Here is a 19,458-nt window from a genome sequence, read left to right as displayed (position 1 = left end):
TCCATTCTGATGCAAGAGAGAAGCCCAGTGGTTATCACTGAAGTTCTTCACAAATAACAGCAGGAAAATAAGTTTCCTTCCTTTGTCCTCAGAGATGGAAACCTACTCCCCTCCTATCCACCCCAGTGTCTCATCTGAAAACTCCCCTTCTTTGATCCTGCAGATCCACAGGCCCTGCTCAGCTGAACTGCTCCTTCTCAAAGCTCAACTGTTGCTCTGAGATTTAAAGTTTTCTTATTCATGCATTGGCATTTTTACATCCAGGCCACCTCTGATTATTTTTTAAATAGAAAGTGGCGTGCCCTTGTAGTCACAGTCTGAAATTTAGGCAAAAAGCATTGAAAAGGATGAAACAATGCCATTTGCAGCAGCATGGATGCACCTAGAGATCGTCACACTAAGTGAAGGAAGTCAGACAGAGAAGGAGAGATATTGTACGACATCCCTTATATGTGGAATCTAAAAAGAAATGATAGAGGTGCACTTATAGAGCAGAAACAGACTCATAAACTTAGAGAATGAACTAAGGTTGTTGGGGAGGGAGAGAGGGGCGAAGGGATAGTTAGGGAGTTTGGGATGGACATGCATACGCTGTTATATTTGAAATGGATAACCAGCAAGAGTCTACTGTACAGCACAGGGAACTCCGCTCGGTTGATGTGGCAGCCTGGATGGGAGGGGAGTTTGGGGGAAAATGAGTACATGTGTATGTAGGGCTGAGTCCCTTTGCTGTTTGCCCAAAACTATCACAACATGGTTAATCAGATATACCCCGATACAAAATAAAAAAGTTTAAAAGATGAATAAAGGCAAAAATAAGGCGCTGCTGCTGCTGCTGCTGCTGCTACTGCTAAGTCACTTCAGTCGTGTCTGACTCTGTGCGACCCCATAGACGGCAGCCCACCAGGCTCCCCCGCCCCTAGGATTCTCCAGGCAAGAACACTGGAGTGGGTTGCCATTTCCTTCTCCAATGCATGAAAGTGAAAAGTGCAAGTGAAGTTGCTCAGTGGTGTCCGACTCTTGGCGACCCCATGGACTGCAGCCCACCAGGCTCCTCCATCCATGGGGTTTTCCAGGCAAGAGTACTGGAGTGGGGTGCCACTGCCTTCTCCGAAATAAGGCTCTACTTGAAAGCAAAAAAAAACAATTGATTAGTGATCGGGTGAAAGGAAATTGTCTTGTTATTGAAACCACTTGAAGAAGACCAGGATTTGTGCATTTTCCATTATGTTTTGCTGCATCATTAAACCACAGGAAGATAAAAACAAAAAGGAAACCACATTACTTTATATAACTTTCAAACCTCATGTAACCTCCCGGCCCTCCCCTCTTAGCCAGATTCATCATCTGCCTCTAAAGCATGATAATTTTCTGGAGTAAAACATGTCTAGGAAAAAAGTTCCTATACTTTGGATAAAAATACACATAACTCATTTATATTCTAGGTGATGTATGACAATGTTCAGCAGCAGGGAAAATAGCAGAGTGAGTTGGCACATGTCACAAATACTCCAGTTCTCCTTCTGGGTAAGTATTTGGTAGAATTACATCTTTTCACTCTTTTGAATTTAGACATAGCCATGTGAAAAAGGCTAAAAACAAATAAACAAGCAAAAGTGATGAGTGTCACTTCCGGTCACTTTTGAAAGGAAGTGCCCATGGCAGCATTAATCAGCCCAGATTTTGAGTGAATTAGATAGCCAGGGTCTTTCTGAAGACCCGAGTTTGAAGGTGTAGCCTGTGTTGTGAAGTCCCAGGGATTTGGGGGTTTTGATTACTACAGTATCCACCTATCCTGGCTAATAAATACATCACTTAAGGTCGAGTACCTTAGTTTTACCTTCTGTGCCTTTTCAAAATATCACGTACTTTCTCCTAAGGTAATAGAAGAAAACAAATTTAACAAACACGCTTAAGAAATGATAATTTCAAAGAAGAAAAGTACTTAAAGCACAGAGATTGTAGTATTGGAGAAGAGGGTGGTCGTCTGACAACAGATGTTGTTACTGCTGTTTGTGTGTTGTTTTCGTGGTGCTACTTCATGGTGTTGAGCATGGTGATTTGATCCATTTTTTTCTCCCTGCCAATTCAACAGTGTGACCACAGCACGATTTTTAGTGACCAGTTTTTCCATGCCCAGCTTTTGGTTGCAGCCGGTTTTCCATGATGTTTTGATGCTTGTGGTCCTTATTTGACTCCGCGAGGATGGAGAATACCAACTTGAAGAACACCTGCAGTGTCTGCGACTCAGCATCTAACTTTTCCATATGCTCTTTTTTTCAGTTCTCCCACTGTGTACTAACCACAAGTATGCAGGCCCGAAGACTGAATACTAATCAAAAGGGAAAACTGGGTTGGTTGCGGCTTAAGGCCTTAGTAGGAAAGTCCTCCAGCTGCCAGGGCATGTGTTGAACACATGACTCCTGCTGGCAATGGTCGATGCTCTACACCAGCTGACTACCAGCAACCTGGAAGTTGGGCTATTTTCCTTTTTAATTTCCATTTAATTTGCAGTTTTATCAAAATGAAATGTTTACTTTATTTTTAGAAGGCAAACAATTCTACCAGCCTGTAAGGAAATCCTCTATCTCTACCAACCCCTGATTTATACTTCTCAGATTACCGATTTACTGACTAGATTATCCATTTAAAATCTGTTCACTGTTTTTGTCCCCATGTTTCTAAGTAAACTGCTTCTCTTGTGTTGCTTGCTTTTTCAAATTTAGATAGATGTATTGATTTCCCATTATAAAACACACAAACTTCACTTTACTATGTACTCCCGTATACACACATGCACACATACGCATAGTATCAGTTAGTTTTGCTGTGTAACAAATCATCCCAAAAGATACTGGCTTAAACCAGCCCTTTATGTACTCACAAATCTGTGGATCAGAAATTTGAACTGGATTGGGCAATCCTGGTCTTGATTGAGCTCATGTTCAGCTGTAGTTGGTTACTGGAGTTGCTGGGGGCTGGCTAGCTGGAGTGGCCTCAGCTAGAGAGCCTCTCTCACTCTCCATGCAATCTTCCATCCTCTAGCGAGTTATGATGGACTCGTTCACACGGTGTTTCTGAGCATAGCAATAAATTTTATCCTCTTGTTTCTTCTAAATTCACTTGGTAGCTCTTAAAGTAAGACCTATTGTTAATATCTTTAACAGAGATCCATGCTGATGGCTTGCCATGGACTTTTTTTGAAGTTTTAAAAACTATTTCTGTACCATTCTATTTAATATTTATTTATTCTATTGTATCAGGCTCCCTGGTGGCTCAGTAGGTAAAGAATCTGCCTGCAATACAGGAGACCTGGGTTTGATCACTGGGTTGGGAAGATCCCCTGGAGAAGGGAATGGCAACCCACTTCAGTATTCTTGCCTGGAAAATCCCATGGACAGAGGAGCCTGGCAGGCTACAGCCCACAGGGTTGCAATGAGTCAGATGTGACTGAGCAACTAAATCACATCTCACTAAAATATTATAAAATACTACTATATTCATGTACCTATTTTGAAAGTCTAAAAGTGCGTTAAGTCTTGTGAATGTTCCTTTTTAAGAGCACTCTGTCAGAAACTAACACAGCACTGTAAAGCAGTTATCCTCCAGTTAAAAAAAAAAATCCATTAAGAAAAAGGACTCCATTCTTGTGTTATGGATGCAACATCTTCTCTTATTTCTCCAAGGGTTTTGTTTTATTTACATTTTCTTCTGCTCCCTCAATGGTCTGTTCTCTCTGTGATATTTATTTTTTTTTTGAGAGTCTTTATTTTTAGCTAATGAATTAGGATATATAGCATTTTTTAATTGCAAGAATTAAATATACATGCTTCTGATTTTTAAAATTGATTCATGTTAGTCTTTTTAAATTTATTTAAAAGGGAAAGGACATATGTATACCTATGGCTGATTCATGTTGAGGTTTGACAGAAAACAGCAAAATTCTGTAAAGCAATTATATTCAATAAAAAATCAATTAAAATTTATTTTTTTAATTTTTATTTTTTTATGTGTGTTTTTTTTTTTTTAACTTTACAATATTGTATTGGTTTTACCATATATCCAAATGAATCCACCACAGGTATACATGTGTTCCCCATCCTGAACCCTCCCTCCTCCCTCCCCATACCACCCCTCTGGGTCGTCCCAGTGCACCAGCCCCAAGCATCCAGTATTGTGCATCGAACCTGGACTGGTGACTTGTTTCATATATGATATTATACATGTTTCAATGCCATTCTCCCAAATCATCCCACCCTCTCCCTGTCCCACAGAGTCCAAAAGGCTGTTCTATACATCGCTGTCTCGTATACAGGGTTATTGTTACCGTCTTTCTAAATTCCATATATATGCGTTAGTATACTGTATTGGTGTTTTTCTTTCTGGCTTACTTCACTCTGTATAATAGGCTCCAGTTTCATCCACCTCATTAGAACTGATTCAAATGTATTCTTTTTAATGGCTGAGTAATACTCCATTGTGTATATGTACCACAGCTTGCTTATCCATTCATCTGCTGATGGACATCTAGGTTGCTTCCATGTCTGGCTATTATAAACAGTGCTGCAATGAACATTGGGGTACACGTGTCTCTTTCAATTCTGGTTTCCTCAGTGTGTATGCCCAGCAGTGGGATTGCTGGGTCATAAGGCAGTTCTATTTCCAGTTTTTTAAGGAATCTCCACACTGTTCTCCATAGTGGCTGTACTAGTTTGCATTCCCACCAACAGTGTGAGAGGGTTCCCTTTTCTCCACACCCTCTCCAGCATTTATTGCTTGTAGACTTTTGGATCGCAGCCATTCTGACTGGTGTGAAATGGTACCTCATAGTGGTTTTGATTTGCATTTCTCTGATAATGAGCAATGTTGAGCATCTTTTCATGTGTTTGTTAGCCATCTGTATGTCTTCTTTGGAGAAATGTCTATTTAGTTCTTTGGCCCATTTTTTGACTGGGTCATTTATTTTTCTGGAATTGAGCTGTAGGAGTTGCTTGTATATTTTTGAGATTAGTTGTTTGTCAGTTGCTTCATTTGCTATTATTTTCTCCCATTCTGAAGGCTGTCTTTCCACCTTGCTTATAGTTTCCTTTGTTGTGCAGAAGCTTTTAAGTTTAATTAGGTCCCATTTGTTTATTTTTGCTTTTATTTCCAATATTCTGGGAGGTGGGTCATAGAGGATCCTGCTGTGATGTATATTGGAGAGTGTTTTGCCTTTGTTCTCCTCTAGGAGTTTTATAGTTTCTGGTCTTACATTTAGATCTTTAATCCATTTTGAGTTTATTTTTGTGTATGGTGTTAGAAAATGTTCTAGTTTCATTCTTTTACAAGTGGTTGACCAGTTTTCCCAGCACCACTTCTTCAAGAGATTGTCTTTAATCCATTGTATATTCTTGCCTCCTTTGTCAAAGAGAAGGTGTCCATAGGTACGTGGATTTATCTCTGGGCTTTCTATTTTGTTCCATTGATGTATATTTCTGTCTTTGTGCCAGTAACATACTGTCTTGATGACTGTGGCTTTGTAGTAGAGCCTGAAGTCAGGCAGGTTGATTCCTCCAGTTCCATTCTTCTTTCTCAAGATTGCTTTGGCTATTCGAGGTTTTTTGTATTTCCATACAAATTGTGAAATTATTTGTTCTAGCTCTGTGAAGAATACTGTTGGTAGCTTGATATGGATTGCATTGAATCTATAAATTTCTTTGCGTAGTATACTCATTTTCACTATATTGATTCTTCCAATCCATGAACATGATATATTTCTCCATCTATTAGTTTCCTCTTTGATTTCTTTCACCAGTGTTTTATAGTTTTCTATATATAGGTCTTTAGTTTCTTTAGGTAGATAATTTTTGACTTCACCTTTCATGTTAGATATTTCTTTCAAATATCTGTTAACTCTTTTGCTGTCCATTTTCAAGAGAAGTCCTAAAAAGTCAATGGCAGAAGTCCTCAAAAGTTCCTGTCTGAGGAATGAAAGTATATGTATGGGATTTGCAACGAATGAGATTCACTGGAGGGTGATGGGGATTTTGCTGGGTTCCCCCCACTCTTCATATCTAGTTTTCTATTGCCACAGTAACGAATTACCACAAACTTGGCAGCTGAAGCAGCACACGTTTACTGTCTTCCAGTTCTGGAGGTCAGATGTCTGATATGGTCTCGCTTCAGGTTGTTGGCACGGCTGCACTGCTTTCTGAGCCTCCAGGGAACAATCCATTTCCTTCCCTTTTCTGGGTTCTAGAAGCCACTCCTATTCCTTGACCTTTAGTCCTCTCCTTCCGTCTTCAAAGCCAATAACAGTGGGTCAAGTCTTTTTACATGACATCAGTCTGACCTCTTTTGCTTCTCTCTTCCACTTTTAAAGACCTTGGTGATGACCGTGGGTCCACCTGAATAACCCAGGACCCTCTCCTTCTTGTGGTCAGCTGATTAGCAACTCTAATTCCATCTGCCACCCAAATTACCCTTTGCCACGTAACCTCACACAGTCACAGGTCTCAGGGATTAGGACTGAACATGGCACTGCTTGCCAGTTACCTCGTATCTGTACATACTTTCTTTGGGGCTGATCAGTTTACCCCAAGCCTCCTTTCTCCTGCCAGTGCATGTGCAGCCTGGCTGCCAGCTTTCTGGTAACAAGGGTGAAATGGTGCTGCTATTTACAACAGCCAAGACATGGAAACGACCTCAATGTCCTGTCAACAGATAAATGGATAAAGAAGAAATGGTGCATATGTACAATGGAATATTACTCAGCCATGAAAAGGAATGAGATTGGGTCTTTTGTAGAGACATGGACAGACCTAGAATCTGTCAATACAGAGTGAAGTAAGTTAGAAAGAGAAAAACAAATATTGTATATCAACGCGTGTAGTATGTGGAATCTAGAAAAATGGTACTGATGAACCTATTTACAAGGCAATGGAGACACAGATGTGGAGAATGGATGTGTGGACACGTTGGGGAAGGGGAGGGTGGGGTGAATTGGGAGAGTAGCATTGAGATATAGACACCACCATGTGTAGCACAGGTGGGAAGCTGCTGTACAGCACAGGGAGCTCAGCTCAGTGCTTGGTGATGGCCTAGAAGGGTGGGATGTGGGGGCGGGGGGCGCAGCGAGGGAGGCTCAAGAGGGAGGAGATACAGATATGTGTATAGCTGATTCATGTTGTACAGCAGAAACTAAGAACACTGTAGAGCAACTGTACCCCGATTTTTTTAAAATGGTGCTGCTGATGCCACTCTTTGTGTGCAGATGCCCCTCTTAGCATCCCTGGTTTCCATATGTCACAAAGGCCCTCAGCTGGGTCCAGTGTTCCTCTATCCAGAATGTTCTCTCTTAGCCTCTCTTGAGAATAAACCTCCAGATTTGTCCTGGGTAGGGAGGAGACAGTGGCTGGCAGTGCAAGAAACCATAGGGAATCTAGGTCCAGCTATTCCTTAAACAGATTTGTAGTCACTCCTTCTGGCATCAGTCTTGCACACACCCCTTTGGGGGCAGCTGGTGTGTCTGCTGCTGAGACTCTCCAGGCCTCCGTGGCTCCATCAAATCTGATTTTTGGCTTTGCTTCTTAGAGGCTCTTGCCATTCAGCTTTCTCCTGTCTAGTAAGTTAGTTATTGCCCATCCATCTCTGGGTTTCAAAATAATGTCATTTCCTCTTTTGTCCCCATGGCCCTCACTGACATATGTTTTCCATTCTCGTACTGTCATCCTACTGAGGCTTTGAGTGGGAATGGAGATATAATCATGTTTGTTTGTTTTATCTGCTATGTTTAGCTAGAAGTCCCTATGGTTTGTTTTTGGGGAGAATTAAGTAATTGTGAAACCAATTACATTCTTTGTGCTGTGCATGACAATCAGTTTCTATTAGTTTTCACTAAACACTAGTGAAAGTGTTCAGAAGTTTTTGAATTCCCTGTGAAGGAAAAAGAAAGGAAGTGAAGGTGGCAATTACCAAGAGTGTATTTGTGTGTGCTCAGTCATGTCTGGCTCTCTGTGGCCCCCATGCACCATAACCCACCATGCTCCTCTGTCCATGGGATTTCCCAGGCAGAATACTAGAGTGGGTTGCCATTTCCTTCTCCAGGGAATCTTCCCAACACAGGGATTGAATCTGAATCTCTTGCATCTCCTGCACTGGCAGTCAGATTCTTTACCACCAAGCCACCTTGGAAGCCCCAATTACCCAGTTCTTGTTCAGTTGTTCAGTTACGTCTGACTCTTTGCAACACCATGGACTGTAGCACACCAGGCTTCCTTGTCCTTCACTAGTAGCCATCTCAAAATAGTAATGTCTAAACAGTCTTCTTCTTTGCCTGGTCCAGAACAGGTGCTCAATATTTATATGACTTACGTGATGCTTATAAAGTACTCCAAGAATCAGGTGGGTCCAGCTTTAATCCCAACATCTTGGAGCACAGGCCCATGAATACTGAGTTGTTGCTGAATAAATACTGAGGAATCCACTATTTGTTTTTCTGGAGTTGAAGCTAGAAAAGCAAGGCCCTTCTCATTCTAAATGTCTGAAATGAGAAGTGAAAACTACTACACCCTCATCAATTTCAATGAAGGCAAAATACTGAATTCCCTGGAATGCATCAAGTAGAACTTTGATACATACTAGTGATACTGTCCATAGTAAATCAGATAAATCATGTATAGAAGGTGTGAATTTTATCACCTCTAGTGATGGTATCCTAATATGTCACGCTCTCTCCTCCTTCCCCAAAGCATGCTGTGTGATTAATTGTTTTACTTCTGTCTGGGGACTGAAAGCTTGGCCAACGGCTGTTGATGTTTCGACAGTGCAGGTGAGTCAGACAGAAACATCACCCACTTAGAGGCAGGTGGTGCCGATGATCTCTGTCTCCTCCTCTTAGCACTACGGCCCTTTTCACAAGTATCTGCTGCCCCTTCTGGATGCCTGCAGTTTGTTCCCTGTGAATATCTGAAGAGGTGTTGGGAGCTCACGGTGGGTTACCAGGGGCCTTTGGGCATCTAGCAGTTTGCTCAGACCAACAGCCGACACAGCTACTTGGCAGGCTCCAAGCAAGCACCCTGGCTGCTCTCAGAAGCCTTCTTCTAACCCTGGGCTAATTGTCTCCACTGTGCTGGGCGCTCTTTGTGGACACCCATGAGCTGCAGCTGCGTCCAACAGCACCATGACACAGAATCTCAGCTGTGCTAGCAGGCCAGCTTCTGCTCTGAAATGCTCCTAATTAGCTGTTAATGCATGACATCTCCACAACGCACCTCGGTGCAGAGAACAGCCCATTCATCTCATGCATAGAAGGCTGATGACAAAGGTGAGAAAGAATGAATTGTTATGATACATTTTGTTCTGAGTAAAAAAAAAGAATATATATATATATATGTGTGTATATATATATTTGATGAATTGTATATTGTAGTACTTTGTTGTCCTATATTTCTGATTCCAAACACGAGACCTCAACTGGAATGCTGGGTGGCTAAGAAAACAGAAGGAGAAGAAAAGCTATGTCCTTTTAATCTGTTCTGCAAAGACAGGAAAGCAATTGAAGAGATACTTATTAAAACTCCAACTGGCTCCGTGACCTTGGGCACAATCTTTCTTCTCTTTGGGCCTCAGTATTTCTCATTTATAAACGAAGGGATTGGATTCTTTTATATATTGAACTAAGAGGTTTCTTTCAGTGTTAAAAACCCGAGATTCGGAGATAGCTACATTCCTGAAGCGACGGGGAAGAAAGCCTTTGAAAAAAGCACGACTCCCATTATATGAGGATTTGTTATATCCAACTCAGATTTAGCACCTTTGTACACAGATGGGTGGTAGAAATTTGCAACGAGTAAGGAATATGCTGAAAGATTTAGTAGAAAGAAACAGTATATTGGGTTTTGGGTTAAAAAAAAAACAAACAGCAATATTGTTGTTTGAAGGGCTCTGTGCACTGGGAAATTATTATCGAGCATTAGAGAAAACATTTGCTTTATGTATGATTTCATGATCTCAAGTACAACTTTGTAACCGTACCTGTGACTGGTCCACTGTCAATTCTTGGGACCTGGAGATCTCTAACTCCACAGGGAAGACAGGAGAATACTGCCTTGCCCTGCATCTCTCAACCCCACACCAAGTGTCTCATCAGGCACCATCTCAAGCAGGACTCATATGCAGGACTCATTTCTTACAGTCGGAAAGGCACAACTTGAAAGAACCTTTTCTGCAGACATTTTGAAAGCTGAACTTCTCTTTTATGGGTGGTAGATGAAAGCTCAGTGTTTGATTGCCCGTGACTTTATGGCTAAGATGAATGTTCTCCTCTGCCCCAGCCGCCTTCCCAGGGCACAACCACTTTTCCTGAAGGAGAGTGGATTAAATTTCTAGATAAGCCAGTGCTGAGGAGAGTGAACGGGCCTAGGAGCCTCAAGGGAGGAGAGTTCAAAGCCTCACTAACGGGCTGGGTGGTCTAGGGAGTCACCCTCCTTCCCGGAGCTCAGTTTGTCTACTGTATGCAACACCCAGGTCACTGCATTTTCAGCAGGAAACTCCTCGGGTAGTTTGTTCTGTGGAAGCATGCCGGCCTGGAGTTTTTTTGGCTATCTCCTTTCAAATTCCCAAGAGTGGCTTAAATAAGGAGAGATATCATCACTATTAACATAAAGTGACTTTAATATATCAGGAACCATAAACCAAAGTCAGTTCCATGGTTGAGACACACCATGCCACCAAAGTCTACATCTCCACGTTTCGAGCCCAGCTTCTGAGAGCCCAAGATGCCAGTGTGTGTCACATCCCAGCTTCCTTAACACTTTGTGGGCTTCCTTTTGCTGATAGCTTAGTTCCCTGGGACTTTCTACCCTTCCAGAATCTTTGAACTGCATTCAGTTCAGTTCAGTTCAGTCGCTCAGTTGTGTCCGACTCTTTGCAACCCCATGAATTGTAGCACGCCAGGCCTCCTGTCCATCACAAACTCCCGGACTTTAATCAAACTCACGTCCATCAAGTCAGTGATGCCATCCAGCCATCTCATCTTCTGTCGTCCCCTTTTCCTCCTGCCCCCAATCCCTCCCAGCATCAGAGTCTTTTCGAATAGTCAACTCTTCTCATGAGGTGGCCAAAGTACTGGAGTTTCAGCTTTAGCATCATTCCTTCCAAAGAACACCCAGGACTGATCCCCTTTAGAATGGACTGGTTGGATCTCCTTGCAGTCCAAAGGACTCTCAAGAGTCTTCTCCAACACCACAGTTCAAAAGCATCAATTCTTTGGCACTCAGCTTTCATCACAGTCCAACTCTCACATCCATACATGACCACTGGAAAAACCATAGCCTTGACTAGACGGACCTTTGGTGGCAAAGTAATGTCTCTGCTTTTGAATATGTTATCTAGGTTGGTCATAACTTTCCTTCCAAGGAGTAAGCGTCTTTTAATTTGATGGCTGCAATCACCATCTGCAGTGATTTTGGAGCCCCCAAAAATTAAGTCAGCCACTGTTTCCACTGTTTCCCCATCTATTTCCCATGAAGTGATGGGACCGGATGCCATGATCTTAGTTTTCTGAATGTTGAGCTTTAAGCCAACTTTTTCACTCTCCTTTCACTTTCATCAAGAGGCTTTTGAGTTCCTCTTCACTTTCTGCCATAAGGGTGGTGTCATCTGCGTATCTGAGGTTATTGATATTTCTCCTGGCAAACTTGATTCCAGTTTGTGCTTCTTCCAGCCCAGTGTTTCTCATGATGTACTCTGCATATAAGTTAAATAAGCAGGGTGACAATATACAGCCTTGACGTACTCCTTTTCCTATTTGGAACCAATCTTTTGTTCCATGTCCAGTTCTAACTCTTGCTTCCTGACCTGCATATAGGTTTCTCAAGAGGCAGGTCAGGTGGTCTGGTATTCCCATCTCTTTCAGAAGTTTCCACAGTTTATTGTGATCCACAGAGTCAAAGGCTTTGGCATAGTCAATAAAGCAGAAATAGATGTTTTTCTGGAACTCTCTTGCTTTTTTGATGTTCCAGCAGATGTTGGCAATTTGATTTCTGGTTCCTCTGCCTTTTCTAAAACCAGCTTGAACATCTGGAAATTCATGGTTCACGTATTGCTGAAGCCTGGCTTGGAGAATTTTGAGTATCACTTTACTAGCATGTGAGATGAGTGCAATTGTGTGGTAGTTTGAGCATTCTTTGGCATTGCCTTTCTTTGGGATTGGAATGAAAACTGACCTTTTCCAGTCCTGTGGCCACTGCTGAGTTTTCCAAATTTGCTGGCATATTGCATGCAGCACTTTCACAGCATCATCTTTCAGGATTTGGAATAGCTCAACTGGAATTCCATCACCTCCACTAGCTTTGTTCGTAGTGATGCTTTCTAAGGCCCACTTGACTTCACATTCCAGGATGTCTGGCTCTATGTGAGTGATCACACCATCACGATTATCTTGGTTGTGAAGCTCTTTTTTGTACAGTTCTTCTGTGTATTCTTGCCACCTCTTCTTATCTTCTGCTTCTGTTAGGTCCATACCATCTCTGTCCTTTTTCGAGCCCATCTTTGCATGAAATGTTCCCTTGGTATCTCTAATTTTCTTGAAGAGATCTCTAGTCTTTCCCATTCTGTTGTTTTCCTCTATTTCTTTGCACTGATCGCTGAGCACTGAACTGCATTATGGGCATATAAAGGGAACATGCCCTTTGACATACAATTTTGATCTTCCTCTCCCTTGTAAATATTTTTTAAAAAATTATTATTATCCAGACACAGCATGTGGGTCTTGTTTAAAGGCTGTTAATAATTCTCCAGGTCTTTTCTATGAGTCTGTTCAGTTAGGATTAGGTCTGGCTGTGAATAACAGAACCCTAAATAAGGTACGAATGTGAGAGTTGGACCATAAAGAAGGCTGAGCACTGAGGAACTGATGCTTTTGAACTGTGGTACTGGAGAGGATTCTGGAGAATCCCCTGGATTCCCAAGAGACCAAAAGAGTCAATCCTAAAGGAAATCAACCTTGAATATTCATTGGAAGGACTGATGCTGAAGCTCCAGTACTTCGGTCACTTGATGCAAAGAGATGACTCACTGGAAAAGACCCTGATGCTGGGAAAGATTGAGGGCAGGAGGAGAAGGGGATGACAGAGGATGCGATGGTTTGATGGCATCACTGAGTCAATGGACATGAGTTTGAACAAACCCAGGGACATACTGAAGGACAGGGAAACCTGGTGTGCTATATAGTTCATGGGGTCACAGAGAGTCAGACATGACTTAGTGACTGAACAACAACAACAAACTGTGAAGACCCGCACAGGACAAAGGTCTTACTTCTCTTTCATGTAAAAGAAGCCTGGAGGGCAGGGTCTAGAAGCACATCAACAGAAAGTCATCAGAGGGACTGCCCTGGTGGTCCAGTGGGTTAAGAGAATGCTTTCCAGTGCAGGGGGTTCGGATTCAACCCCCAGTTGGGGCGCTAAGATCCCATATGCCTCGCAGCCGAAAAACCAAAATATAAAACAGAAGCAATATTGCAACAAATTCAAAAAAGACTTTTTAAAAAGTCATCACAGACACAGGCTCTGTCATACTGCACATTTTTCTTTGAAGGAATGTGCATAGCTCTCTACCAGAGTATAACCTCCTTGAGGGCAGAAATGTATACTTTTCCATCCTCACAGGATCTATAAGAAATAGTCTCTTCAGAATAGGGAGTTTGGGATGGTCATGTACACACTACTATATTTAAAATGGATAACCAACAAGGACCTACTATATACTACAGGGAACTCTGCTCAGTGTTATGTGGCAGCCTGGATGGAAGGGAAGTGTTGGGGAGAATGGACACATGTATATATATGACCGAGTCCCTTTGCTGTCCACCCGAAGCTATCCTAGCATTGTTAATTGGCTATACTCCAATATAAAATAAAAATTTGAAAGTCGAACCAAACAAAAAAATTGTCTCTTCTGTTCCTGTCTATTATAGCCTCTATATACTTCCCTCCCTTTCAACATTATTCCCTTCCCATAAAGTGTCTTATCTTTTGTGTTAAATGGGGGAGAAACAAGATATGTATTTGTATGTGTTCTTGCAAAAAAGGAATATTGGAAAGATAGATAAGAAACTAATAAAGAAAAATATTTGTCTCTCAAAGGAGAGGTTGTGGGGTAAATGAGAACAAGAATCAAAGCTAGATAGCTAAATATACATCTTTTTTATGTTGATTTTTTTCACCATGTAAGCATGTTCATAGTAAGAAAAATACACACTAGAAAACTTAAAATGGCAATTGTGCTAACATCTAATTGAGCAACTCATGGTATTATCAGAACCAGAAAAGATTTGACCTAATAATAAAAGTCAAGGAAGCCTTCCTGGATGAGGTGGTTCTTGAGCTGAGATCTGAAGAATCAATAGAAATCAATGGGTTCAGAGAGCAGAAAATATTATAATAAGGTAGGGAAACCAGTGCAAAGGCCCTGTGATGGGCAGAGAAAAAGTGCTTATAAAGAACTGAAGGAAGCAGAATCGCAAAGCCAGCTATGAAACGAGGTTGGACCAATAAGGACAGTCTAGACCACGTGACTTTGGCTTCCCTGGTGGCTCAGAGGTTAAAGCGTCTGCCTGCAATGAGGGAGACCTGGGTTCGATCCCTGGGTAGGAAGATCCCCTGGAGAAGGAAATGGCAACCCACTGCAGTATTCTTGCCTGGAGAATCCCATGGATGGAGGGGCCTGGTAGGCTACAGTCCATGGGGTCACAAAGAGTCAGACACGACTGAGCAACTTCACTTCCACTTCCACTTCCAGACCACACGAGGCTTGTGGGCCATGCTGAGAAATTCTTTTTTTTTTTTTAAACCAAAGAGCAATGAGATGCTGTTGAAAGGTTTTAAGGAGAGGGGAAGGAATAGGTCTGGGTGGAGTTTGTGCTTTATTCAGGGGAATATTCATAGTCACGGAAGATACAGAGGGAAAGATATAGTGTGATTCACTACCCTTGTTCTTAGAAAGAATCATTGGTCCCACCCATCTCCCCAGTTCACCTGTATAATCACACGTAACGCTTGCTAACAACAGTCTACGTATTTCAATTATGATCCATCAGTTGCTATTTGCTAAAAACATTACACAAATTGCACACAGGATAAAGTTGTTATAGTCAGATTTACATTGGAACTTCTCTTCGTTTCTAGGCAACGTCATTGCCCTGGATAATGATGGCTCTGACCCGCAGAGTCTTTCACAATCTGGTGAGCGAAATGAACGAGGGAAGCAGTCTCTCTGTGTTCAGGCCAGCATCAGAGCCTATTAGATCCAGCCTGGGAATAAAACCCATTTTTAATGCACCATTTGATAAGAACACTTAACCTCAGTATGTGTTGTAATTAGAGAGATAATTAGAACTTCACTAGGACCTCTTAAGACTAGGACTATATTTGAAATTCACCTGGAATGAAAATGGCATTATCTAAGACCAATCCAAGGTATTTTTCCTTCCATTTCCACCTTGCCTTCCCTCCATCCCAAAGCTTTCGCAGTGTAAGAAGTGTGAAAAGATAAGAATTTTTATAGGCAGTGCATATCACAGAAGGCTAATGGGTTCAGCTGAAAATTGCTTTATAGTTATTTGAAAAGGGGGAAAAAAAAAACCTTAATTTTGAAAATGAGTTTCAGAGAGGCCGAGTATGAAGAAGATGGACTGTGAGTCATGTATGCAGAGAGAAAAAAACTGCTCTTGTGAGAACCCACTCATACAATGTTAATATATGCATAAGAAAATTGTGTTCCTTAATCTCTGAAGAAACACTTATCACTAAGAACCCTTTAATTCTTTTCCTGTGCTTGATTTATTAGCTTATGAAATTATGTTAATAACCTTCATGTTAATGGTTTGGAGGCTCAAATGACCTGATTTTAATAATGAAGTAATTTATGCAATAAATGCAATCAGCATCTATGAATCTCACTTAACACAAACAGTATTGGTGATTAGCCAGTGCTAAAACAAGTGACTGCCAGCGTGGGGCAATGCATGTTTTTCTGCAGAGAAAACAAATCTTGCTGGCAAGTGATGGGCAGGGGCAGGGGGGTTGGGTGTTACTCAGGGCATGTGATATGAGCTGCAGCTCTTAGCTGCACAGCTTTGGTAGAGAGGTTGCGCCTGAATCCAAGCATAATTTACAAACTGTAAGATGAGTCTGGTACTTCACCAACTATAGAGTACATCTACATAGGAGACGCATCCATGACAAGGAGCATGTGTATGATGGAGTGCAGTGATGTCCTGGAGGAAAATGGGAGCCCAGAAAACAGCAGATGAAGGAACAGCCAACAGCTGCCTAGGAGGGAGCAGAGTGGCAGTGGGGGAAGGCCTCCAGGAGATGCAAGGGGCCCCCAGGAGGAATGGAGGGTTCCCAACCCTGTCATCGGAAAACCCACGTCCTGCAATAAGCTGGGTGCTAGTATTACTCAGCTACAGCTTTTTGAGAGTATTATACTGAATTACTCTTTATCCTTTGCTTTGCTTTTTGACTTCTCTCCATTCCTTACAGATCTAAAGCTTAGAAACAACTAATTGACACCCCTATACATTCATTGGCATGCAAAGACACACTTTAACCATGTGAGCTAGGGGAGATTTTTCTCCTTTCTTTTTTCAGTAATTCCTAGGAAACAAATTTCCATTTCTTTCTCTTATGGTTTAGATATTTCTCTTAAAAATTCTACCTCCTTCCCGGGATTTCCCTGGTGATCCAGTGGTTAAAAATCCACCTTGCAATGCAGGGGACGTGGGTTCGATCTGTGGTTGGGGAACTAAGATCCCACGTGGCATGTGGCAACTAAGCCCACATACCACAACTCCTGAGCCTGTGCCACAGCTAGAGAGTCCGTATGCCGCAATGAAAGAGTCCGCATGATGCAAAGTAGAGTCTGCTTGCTATAACTAAGACCTGATGCAGCCAAATAAACAAATATTAAAACAAAAATCTATCTCCTTCCTGGGACCTCCCTGGTGGTTCAGTGGCTAACACTTCAAACTCCCAATGCAGGGGGTGTGGGTTCGATTCCTAGTCGGGGAACTAGAGTCACGTGCTACAACTAAAGATCCCACATCCTTCAACTAAAAAGATCACGGACACCACAGTGAAGATCAAAGATCCTGAGTGTTGCAACTAAGACCTGGCATACATACCTACTTAAATATTTTTAAAATTCTATCTTCTTCTCAGATAAAATTTACCAAGCTGTTCTCTGACTTCTAGAAATAAAGATAGATGTGGTCATCGCCTCTTCTTACTGACCCTGCAAAACCCCAACCAGGGGTGAGGAGGGATGCAATAGCCTTTGTATAATACCCTGTGTTTCCAGCAGGATCCAGACACCACAGTGTGAACCTTCCAGCATTTTGATCTTTACCCTGAACACTGACATAAGATTTTTTTTTACCTGTTCAAAAACACTGGTGGGGTACTTGGCAGAATGATCTATCTCCCCCTAAGAAAGATTTACTTCAAATACACTTTTGGCACAATGTTAAGTCAAAACAAAAAGTAGAATATTAAATTAGCTAAATGATAAACTGTGATGCCACAGAGAAAGCACTGGCTCAGAAATCAGACTTCCTGTGTTCCTAACTCAGTTTCTACTCTCACTGCTTGTGGAACTGGTTAAAGTACGTGACTCTTTCAGACATATTTACTTCTAATTTTCTATATTTTAATGAATGGACATTATGACAAAATCATAAAGCACATAATTTTGGAAAATATAAATAAAACTTACCCTGTAAGAAGATAAATCTTCAGTAGAATTTTAACTCTTCATCAGTTGTAAAATTGGCTATATTGAAAAAAAAGGTCATCCAAACTCTTGTATCTCATATGAAATCTCACCCAAACTCTACCCTTTTTTGGGGGGATCTGCATAAAGTTTATCATGATTTTACCATCTTAGAAAGCATGAAGTAAAATGCCTTTGAGAGTCTTCACGTGCAATCTGCCGTCAGAGCTGCTATTCACAATTCCACAATTTATAAAATCAGAAGTGATACAATACCTTGCTTGCTGCAGCACTCAAATCTCTACTCACAGGTTGTCAAGTCAAGCGACATGATTCAACACCACCAATGCATTGATCCTCACCACTGAGAAGCAACTGCAAGTGTCCCAATTACAGATAAAAATATCTGCCAAGAGACCTAGTACCTGCTTTGTCCGCGTCTTCAAGCATAAAATCTAGAATCATGGTCCACTGCAAAAATCGCAATACAGGTATGTCTTCATCCATCAGCATTCTCATCAAATGTGGGCTTAACCTATGATACCACAAATAAATTAATTACTAAAATTGCAAGGACACATACTCTTTGCAAAAGAAATAACTCTTAAAGCTATTTAAGTCATCCTTCTGCATACAAAACCTTGAGAAATTTTTTTTTTCTGTAGCCAGAAAGCTCTGTAAACAAGAAAGAGGCTATATACTTTTTCCTAATTATAATGTAAAAAGTAGAGATCTAAGCTTAGTCTTTGACTCTCAGCAATGGCATCTGAGATGTGTGGTTTTGATGGAATTCCATCCTGTTGAGTTTTGACGGAATTCCACAGCTTTTAACATTTTTTTCTAAACTCTTACCACTCTTTCTTCAGGTGCATTTCCTCTCACCTGTTTGAGCCCCCAGGCTCACAAAGACCCTTTCTCCCACTTTGGTGGCAAACACTGAGCCCTGCAGAGCAGGAAGAAAAAGCGGTGGGTGTAGTAGTGGATGGGTGGCAAGTGGGGCTCATCTCTCCCACGCTGCTTCCAGTCTCTCTTCTCTATTTTGCTGTACGTGTACTCTCCAGCCTTCAAGAAACTTTGGCCAGATTACAGCCACCTCAACCATCTTGAGAGACTGTGTAAAATTATCCTTTGGGTGGAAAAAAAAACCAACAAATCCTCTTTCCAGCTCTGGTGTTGAGATATCCATCATGTTGAGAGACACTGTGCTTCCTACTGCAGTGAGGGATGTAGTAACCAACTCATTCCCTTCTTCTGCGTTTATCTCTGCTCCTGGTAAGCCAGGAGTTACTCACACCTTCTCATTCCATGGTTCAAAACATGGTCCTTCTTCTCTGCTCTGAATTGAAGCATTTTTTTTTTTTAAAATCACTGCTGTTGTGTAATATCAACAGGCCATTATGGGGACTTCCCTGGTGGTTCAGTGGCTAAGACTCCATGCCGCCACTGCAGGAGGCATGGGTTCCATCCTTGGTCAGGGAACTAAGATCCCACATGCCTCGTGGTTCGGTCAAATAAATAAACTGGCCATTATGTCAAAGGAAATAAAATTAATTAAAACAAAAAATCAGTTTCTTTTAAACTTTAGCTCCATATTTTTTTAAAAAAGGAAAATATGATCCCTTTCAGGCCAGGAAGATAAAACAAAGTCCCTTTAAGCATGCGTTTCTGTTGTGTGCTCCACACCTTACTGTACTCTTTTTGGCA

At 41.6% G+C, this 19,458-nt stretch overlaps 1 long non-coding RNA gene across 1 annotated transcript in view; it reads left to right on the top strand.

The window, feature by feature from the left end:
- Nucleotides 1-18,076: 18,076 nt before the first annotated feature.
- The window catches only part of LOC138984930 (uncharacterized), a 28,807-nt gene continuing 27,425 nt past the window's right edge, over nt 18,077-19,458 (top strand). Inside the window, exon 1 of the long non-coding RNA XR_011462181.1 lies at nt 18,077-18,245. This is a non-coding gene — a long non-coding RNA (uncharacterized lncRNA). The remainder of the gene's footprint in view (nt 18,246-19,458) is intronic.

This window comes from Bos mutus, chromosome 23 (assembly GCF_027580195.1).
Source record: "Bos mutus isolate GX-2022 chromosome 23, NWIPB_WYAK_1.1, whole genome shotgun sequence".
NCBI lineage: Eukaryota > Metazoa > Chordata > Mammalia > Artiodactyla > Bovidae > Bos > Bos mutus.
This window is presented reverse-complemented; position numbering and strand designations above follow the sequence as displayed.